A 9,537-nucleotide genomic window follows, 5' to 3' on the forward strand; every position below is an offset into this window, starting at 1 on the left:
TCAGGGCCTCAAAAAATTAAACATAGGATTACTGCCTGACCCAGCAATTCCACTTCCAGGTAAGTATTTGCCAACTCAGGCTGCCATAATGAAATACCAGAGGCTGGTGGCTTACACAACAGAATTATTGTCTTATGAGAAGGGAGACTCTTTCTGGAGGCTAGAAGTCTTAAGGTAGAGGTTCCAGCCAATTCGGTGTCTAGTGAGAACTCTCTTTCTGGCTTGCAGACAGCTGCCTTCTTATTCTGTCCACACATGCCTTTCCTTGGTGCATGTGGTGATTGGGGGTAGGGGTAGGGTTTCTCACTTCCTCTTTTTTTTTTTTAAGATTCTATTTATTTTAGAGAAAGAGAGAGTAAGTGGGGGCAGGAGCAGAGGAAGAGAAAATTGTAAGCAGACTCCACTCTGAGCACAGAGCCAGATGTGGGGGCTCCACCCCAGGACTCCGACATCATGACATGAGCTGAAATCAAGAGTTGGATGCTCAACTGACTGCCACCCAGGTGCCCTTCTCTTCCTCTTCTTCTAAGGCTTCTAGTCCTATGGTGTTAGGACCCCACCATTATGACCTCATTTAATTATGTCCTCAAGACTCGTCTCCAAATACAAACACCTTGGGGGTTAGGGCTTCAACCTATGAATGGGTGGGGGGTAGGCAGAGGAGAGCTCTTCAGTCCATGCACTAAAAGCGCAGTGCATTAAGATAGGTGACTGATGTCAGCCTTCTGTGACCATCTCAAGGGACCTCAAGGAGAAACCCAAAACAAGAACCAGAAGACCAGTTAAGCAGAGGCAGGCAGGCAGTATTTCTGAAAACTCAGATATGATAGAAACAAGACAACCAATGGGTCTCTCACATGTCTATATGGAAATCAGTAAACCTTAATTTTTATAACCAAATTATACCTTGTGACATGCAATTATACCTTGAGAGAACTGTTTGCAAGCACGTGTATCCCTTCCCCTCTTTGCATAGGATCCCCTGTAAGCTAACAAGCTTCGGAAGAGTCCTTCAGAACAATCCAGAGTACTGTCTCGGAGGCTATAGTCCTTAGGAGATGAGGCATAAAGCCTTTACTAACCTATTTTGCAGTTGACTTTTTTTTTCCAGTCAAGTCCAAAGCAGGGCATATACCTCAGAGAATTGAAAGTAGGGTCTTGAAGAGGTATTTGTACAACCATGTTTATAGCACCATTCTTCACAATAGCCAAAAGTTGGAAGCAACCAAAATGTCCATCAGCAGATGAGCAGAGAGAGGAAATATACATACGCGGACCCTCCTGAAGAAAGTTCTGACACAGGCTGCAACATGGATGAACCCTGAGGACATCATGCTCAGGGAGATAAGTCAATCACAAAAACTACCTATGGTTCCAATTATATGAGGTCCTTGGAGCAGGGTGATTCACAGAAAAAAAGCAGAATGGGGCTTGCCAGGGGCTGGAAAGAGGGGAGAAGAGAGTGTTGTTGTTTAAAGGGTACAGAGTTCAGATTGGCAAAATGGAAAGAGTTCTGGAGATTGGTCACAGAACAGCGTGAATGTCCTTATATCACTACGGAACTGTACACGTAAGCCCGGTTAAGGTGGTGAGTGTTAGGTTACGTGCACTTCTCGAGATCGGCTGCAAGCAGCTCTCTGCAACCTCCCCTCCCCTTACCCAGGCTCAGATGACACTCTGCCCCGGCTCCTACTGCCTGGGCAGTGCCTTCCTGTCCCTGATCCCCAGCCCACAGCTTAGCAGTTCTTTCTGCCCTCGTAGCCCTGTGATGTCTCCTGAGAATGCCCGGTGTGGATGGAAGCATCAGATGAGAAGGGACACTCCCCGGGCCCATCATCCCCATCATCGGGCTCTGCCACCCCTCCTTCCAGTTTGCCCAATTTGTGTGGCCGAAGACAACCATCCTCCGTTTCCTTCTCCCCCTTCAGTGACTGAGAGCCTTTCTGAAACACTTCTAAGGAGTTTCCTGGTGGGTGGTTTCTCCATCTGTCCGTATGCCAATTTACACTCGAGTAGCCTCGGTTCATTTTCCAGCAGCTCTAACATACACCACCTTCTATGAATCCTCGGCATTCTGTTGATTTGAAATGCTGATGGCATTGTAGTGAAGAGGAGAACCATGACACCTTTTTTTTTTTTTTTAGAGATTTTATTTATTTATTTGACAGAGAGAGAGCTGGAGAGCACAAGCAGGGGGAGTGGCAGAGGGAGAGGGAGAAGCAGGCTCCCCACTGAGCAGGGAGCCGGATATGGGGGCTCCATCCCAGGACCCTGGGATCATGACCTGAGCCGAAGGCAGACACTTAACCAACTGAGCCACACCTTTTCTAGTCACAGTTTGGAAGAGGCTTGGTCTGTGATGTTTCCCCTGCCCCCACTACACTGCCAACCTTCCCCCCCACCTTAACCCCCTCCGCCACCCCACCACCCCCACCACCACCCAGGGGTGAGGACAGGGGGAAGGGGAGAGGCTGGTCTGGAGCCTGCTGACTTGGGCCGGCAGCTCTGTGCCCTTCCTGACAAAACTGAATTACAGTAACTAAACAGCAGAATGGAAAATCTGTTGATTCAAATCCTACCTCTTCTTCCCCCTTCGAATAACATCAGTGTTCTGGGTTCCCCTTCTTGAAAGTGAGATGAAAAAAGAGAAGGAGCAGGTCAATGCTCCTTTGTGGTAGAGACTGCAGACCCCTCGGGGAAAGGAGAAGCAAGTCAAATCCAGTGAATGAACGAAAATCAAAATACGTTTCCTAAGAGCCCTATTTGATTCAGTGTGGCTTTTCAGATGCAAGGAAAAGAAAAACTAGAGAAACTAAAACGCTATCAAAAATCACTTCCACATCCTGGAACTGTGATTCACAGCACCCTCAGGAAGCCGAGTCCAGCAGAATCTGAGCTTCCTTGGAAACTTCAGGAATGTAAAAGGGAAAGTTCTGATGATAATTTCAGAGGTAAAGATTTTAACATTCATCTCTTTTGCTCGTTTTGAATATCAAAAGTGCTTCAAAGGAAGCACTGTTGATCACAGAGGCCCTCGAGGCTCTTTACCATCTCTTAAAGTACTTTATAAGTAATATCACCCTTGAGATAAGGGAAGCTCATTTAAGAAAAAAGAAATTACCCCAAACTACGGCTGCTGCAAGAGGGCAGGAAAAAAAGAGTAAGTATAATCATGGCCTGGACAAGCTGTCCAATAGAATAAGAGGAGAGCTGATGAGGAGAACAAAGGCAGGAGAAATGCAGATAAAATGAAATTTCCATACAACTTGCAGCCCACTGACAAACACTTGAGGCAGGCAGAATATGACATTCCTCCAGGAACTCACAACTTCCTTATTGTTAATGCCTTACCAGAGGCAAAAAGCAACCTTAGCTTGACATTAGCCTGACCTCCAAGATCCTAATAAGTCTTCTTTAACATATGAAAATCCCTTTGGAAACTTCCTTTATCTCTACCCCCTAAGATATATGTTTAACAATCATCCTTCAAACATAAGCCCCACTGATAGACATCGAAGGGTCTCACAACTAATGGTTAACTAGCCAGTAGCAAATAAACTTATTCTAACAGCAGCTAGTAACCCCCAGGTCCAGAAGCCTTGCTTCCAAATTTCTTAGACACACTATCCCTAACCCCAGGAAACTAAAAAGTTATAATCAGTCACTGCTTACAAGCCCAGCACAGCTCTTTCTGCCCATGGTTCCTGTGCCCATGCTATAATAAAAACACCTTTTTGCACAGAAAATGTCTCAGGAACTCTTTGTTGACCATTTGCTCCCAGGCCTTATATCACATCAAGGGCCACGTAAGTAATTTATAATTTTCTAGTAGCCACATAAAAAAGTAAAAGGAGCCTGGTGAAATTAATGCTCATAATTATTTTAACCAAATATATCAAAAATACTATCTCAATATATAATCTAAAAAATATTGAGAAGTACATTCTTTTGGTACTAATTCTGAAATATCTGCATGTATTTTATACTTAAAGTACATCTCAGGTCACACCACCTTATTTAAAGTGCTCAGTGGTCACATGTGGCCAGTGGCTACCGTATTGGATGGGGCAGATCACAACAGAATGCTTTGCCCACGTCTGCTCCCGCCTAAAGGCATGTACTTTAATGTACTTGTATCTTTGCCAATATCTTTCTTCTGGTCTGGGGTTCTCTTTTCTTGAAGCCTAGCTCCTTTCTGAAAGAATATGAGTCCCTCTCATCGGAAGGGTGCATATTCTCCACAACCTTGAAACTCAACAAGTCTGTGAGTACCTACCACCTGCCCACAATGAGATGGACCTTAAATACCTCCCTTTGAAGCAGTTTTAATCTGGAGTAAGAGTTCGTGGCTGCTTCCCCAACCACATGCTCTCTTGCCTTCATTGTTGTTTTGTTTGTTACTACTTGTCCTTGTTCTCAAATGGGCTGTAGGCTCTGTTTAATTCAGGCATCTTGTCTTAGGGCCTTCACAGTAGACCTTCCCACCCAACCTCTGTCTAGCAAGTGCCAAGCACAGCGAGATGAAGTGAGATGGCATTTTCTGGGAGAAAGGTTCAGTGTGTCGCTGAAGAAGTGTTTCCTTTCTCTGAGAGCAATCAAACTACAGTGCTCAGGGTCATTCTTTCTCCTTCAACCAAATCTTGATGAAGGTGGGCAAAGAAGTATAATAAGAGCTCATGGTAGATGCCCTCCAAAAAGGCTTACCCACCTGTGAGCTGGCTAAGTCTTAGACTCTTACCACCCAGGTGGGAAAACATGGATACTTCACATGTTCCCATCACAGGATGAAGCACTGAAACTCTAAAGAGAAATCTTCAAAAGTAGGAGTAGAGGAGAACTTGGGATGGCGTGGTCTGGCTTCTAGCAGCTCCCTTTCCACACCCAAGGCCCTGTGGTAGAGAGAGAAGCTCATGGCTCTGGGGTCAGAGTGTTGTTGAAAACTGACCTCCATGCTTCAGAGCCAAAATATAACTCAAAGAGAGAATTTGGAATAAAGAGGAATAATAGCTTTATTGCTTTGCCAGGCAAAGGAGGCTGCAGCAGGCTAAGGCCTACAATCTACAAGCCCACCCTGAGGAAGGGGCTGGGGGGTTTTATAGTGAAATACGGATCTAGTTGGCTTCAACAGGAATTGTGTGTATGACAAATTCATATCTTTCAATAGTTACTCTGAATGGAAGTGGGCTAAATGATCCAATCAAAAGACACAGGGTATCAGATTGGATAAAAAAAATAAAACTCATTGATATGCTGTCTACAAGAGACTCATTTTAGACCCAGAGATACCTCCAGATTGAAAGTAAGGGGGTGGAAAACCATTTATCATGCTAATGGACATCAAAAGAAAGCTGGGGTGGCAATCCTTATATCAGACAAATTAGATTTTAAATCTCTTATCTTTAGATAAGAGATGAGGAAGTACACTATATCATAATTAAAGGGTCTATCCAACAAGAAGTTCTAACAATTAAAAATATTTATGCCCCTAACTAGGGAACAGCCAATTAATATATGAACCAATTAATAACAAAATATAAGAAACACATTGATAATAATATAATAATAGTAGGGGACTTTAACACCCCACTCACAACAATGGACAGATCATCTAAACAGAAGACCAACAAGGAAACAAGTGCTTTGAATGACACACTGCACCAGATGGACTTCACAGATATATTCAGAGCATCCATCCTAAAGCAACAACATACACATTCTTCTTGAGTGCTCATGGAACATTCTCCAGAATAGACCACATACAGGATCACAAATCAGGTCTCAACTGGTACCAAAAGATTGGGATTATTCCCTGGATATTCTCAGACCACAATGCTTTAAAACTTGAACTCAATCACAAGGAAAAATTTGTAAGGAACACAAATACATGGAGGTTAAAGATCATTCTGCTAAAGAATGAATGGGTCAACCAGGAAATTAAAGAAGAATCTTAAAAATTCATAGAAGCAAATGAAAATGAAAACACAATAGTTCAGAACCTCTGGGATGCAGCAAAGGCAATCTTAAGAGGGGAATATATAACACCACCTAACCTTACACCTAAAGAAACTGGAGAAAGAACAGCAAAAAAAGCCTAAATCCAGCAGGAGAAGAGAAATAATAAAGATTAGAGCAGAAATCAATGAAATAGAAACCAAAGGAACAGTAGAACAGATCAATGAAACTAGGAGCTGGTTCTCTGAAAGAATTAAGACTGATAACCCCCTGGCCAGATTATCAAAAAGAAAAGAGAAAGGACCCAAATAAATAAACTCATAAATAAAAGAGGAGAGATCACAACCAACACCAAAGAAATACAAACAATTACAAGAACATATTATTAGCAACCATATGCCAACAAATTAGGCAATCTAGAAGAAATGGATGCATTCCTAGAAACATATAAACTACCAAAACTAAAACAGGAAGAAAGAGAAAACCTGAACAGACCCATAACCAACAAAGAAATTGAACCAGTAACCAAAAATCTCCTAACAAACAAGAGTCCAGGACCAGATGTCTTCCCAGGGAAATTCTACCAAACATTTAAAGAATTAATACCAATTCTTCTGAAGCTGTTTCAAAAAATAGAAATGGAAGGAGAATTTCCAAACTCATTCTATGAGGCCAGCATTACCTTGATCTCAAAATCAGACAAAGATCCCATCAAAAAGGAAAATTACAGACCAATATCCCTGATGAACATGGATGCCAAAATTCTCACCAAGATACTAGCCAATAGGATCCAACAGTACATTAAAAGGATTATTCACTAGGACCAAGTGGGATTTACTCCTGGGCTGCAAAGGTGGTTCAACATCCACAAATCAATCAATGTGTTATACCACATTAATAAAAGAAAGGACAAGAACCATATGATCCTTTCAATTGATGCAGAAAAAGCATTTGACAAAATACAGCATCCTTTCTTGATTAAAACTCTTCACAGTAAGAGTAAGGATAGAGGGAACATACCTCAAAATCATAAAAGTCACATATGAAAAGCCCACAGCAGATATCATTCTCAACAGAGAAAAACTGAGAGCTCTTCTCTGAAGATCAGGAACATAACAGGGATACCCACTCTCACCACTGTTGTTTAACAGAGTACTAGAAGTCCTAGCCTCAGCCATCAGACAACAAAAAGAAATAAAAGGCATCTGAATTAACAAAGAAGTCAAACTCTCACTCTTCACAGATCACATGCTATGTGGAAAACCCAAAAGACTCCACCCCAAAATTGCTAGATCTCATACAGGAATTCAGCAAGGTGGCAGGATATAAAATCAATGCACAGAAATCAGCTGCATTTCTATACACCAACAATGAAACAGAAGAAAGAGAAATTCAGGAATTGATCCCATTTACAACTGCACCCAAAACCATAAGATACCTAAGAATAAACCTAACCAAAGAGGCAAAGGATCTGTACTCATCCATATAAAAAACTATAGGATACCCATGAAAGAAACTGAGGAAGACAGAAAGAAATGGAAAAACATTCCATGCTCATGGATTAGAAGAACAAATATTGTCAAAACATCTATGCTACCCAGAGCAATCTACATATTTAATGCAATCCCTATCAAAACACCACCAACATTTTCACAGAGCTGGAACAAATAATCCTAAAATTTGTATTTAACCAGAAAAGACCCTGAATTGCTGGGAGAATGTTGAAAAAGAAAACCAAAGCTGGTGGCATCACAATTCTGGACTACAAGTCCTATTACAAAGCTGTGATCATCAAGACAGTATGGTACTGGCACAAAAACAGACACACAGATCAATGGAACAGAATAGAGAGCCTGGAAATGGACCCACAACTCTATGGTCAACTAATTTTCAATAAAGCAGGAAAGAATATCCAATGGGAAAAAGTCTCTTCAACAAATGGTGTTGGGAAAATTGGACAGCCACATGCAGAAGAATGAAACTGGACCAGTTCCTTATATGATACACAAAAATAGACTCAAAATGGATGAAAGATCTAAATGTGAGACAGGAATCCATCAAAATCCTAGAGGAGAACACAGGCAGCAACTTCTGTGACCTCGGCCACAGCAACTTCTTGCTAGACATGTCTCTAAAGACAAGGGAAACAAAGGCAAAAATGAACTATTGGTACTTCATCAAGATAAAAAGCTTTTGCACAGCAAAGGAAACAGTTGACAAAACCAAAAGACAACCACAGAATGGGAGAAGATATCTGCAAATGTCTTATCAAATAAAGGGCTGGTATCCAAGATCTATAAAGAACTTATCAAACTCAACACCCAAAAAACAAATAATCCAGTCAAGAAATGGGCGGAAAATATGAACAGACATTTCTCCAAAGAAGACATCCAAATGGCCAACAGACACATGGAAAAATGCTCAATATCACTTGGCATCAGGAAAATATGAATCAAAACCACAACGAGATAACACCTCACACCGGTCAGAATGGCTAAAGTTAACAAGTCAGAAAACAACAGATGTTGGTGAGGATGAGGAGAAAGAGGAACCCTCTCACACTGCTGGTGGGAATGCAAACTGGTACAGCCACTCTGGAAAACAATATGGAGGTTTCTGAAGACGTTAAAAATAGAGCTACCCTACGTCCCAGCAATTGCACTGCTAGGTATTTACCCCAAAGATACAAATATAGTGATCCAAAGGGGCACCCCAATGTTTATAGCAGCAGTGTCCACAACAGCCAAACTATGGAAAGAGCCCAGAGGACCACTGACAGATGAATGGATAAAGATGTGACTCATATATAAACAATGGAATATTATGCAGCCATCAAAAAATGAAATATTACCATTTGCAATGACATGGATGGCACTAGAGAGTATTATGCTAAGTGAAATAAGTCAATCAGAGAAAGCCAATTATCATATGATTTCATTCATATGTGGAATTTAAGAAATAAAACAGAGAATTGGGAAGGGAGGGGAAAAATAAGACAAAAATCAGAGAGGGAGACACACCATGAGAGACTCTTAACTCTAGGAAACAAACTGAGGGTTGCTGGAGGGGAGAAGGGTGGGCGGTTGGGGCAACTGGGTGATGGACATTAAGGAAGGCAAGTGATGTAATGGGCACTGGGCATTGTATGCAACTGATGAATCACTGAGCTCTACCTCTGAAACTAATAATACACTATATGTTAATTAATTGAATTTAAATAAAATAAAATTTTAAAAAAAGATACAGAACTGTTTTATATCTATAAAAGAACTTCATGCTACCCGTTTAGAGTCAAGGCCCCACCTACACCTTCCCAATCCCTAGCAACCACTAATTTAGTCTCCATCTCTATAACTTTGTCATTTCTAGAATGCTGTATAAGTAGAATCGTACAACATGTCACCCCTGGAGATCCATTCAAGTTGCCGCATGTGTCAGTAGTTGGTTCCTTTTTTACTGATCGAGCGTATTCCATACAAGCTTGTTTGGAGGATCGTACAGAAAAGCACAAAGGCAAGTCACTAGCACCGTGGTCGGTAAACATTCCTTTCCGGGCAAACATTCCTGCTGAGCTCTTTGTGAAGA

Source organism: Ursus arctos, unplaced genomic scaffold (assembly GCF_023065955.2).
Source record: "Ursus arctos isolate Adak ecotype North America unplaced genomic scaffold, UrsArc2.0 scaffold_22, whole genome shotgun sequence".
Lineage (NCBI taxonomy): Eukaryota > Metazoa > Chordata > Mammalia > Carnivora > Ursidae > Ursus > Ursus arctos.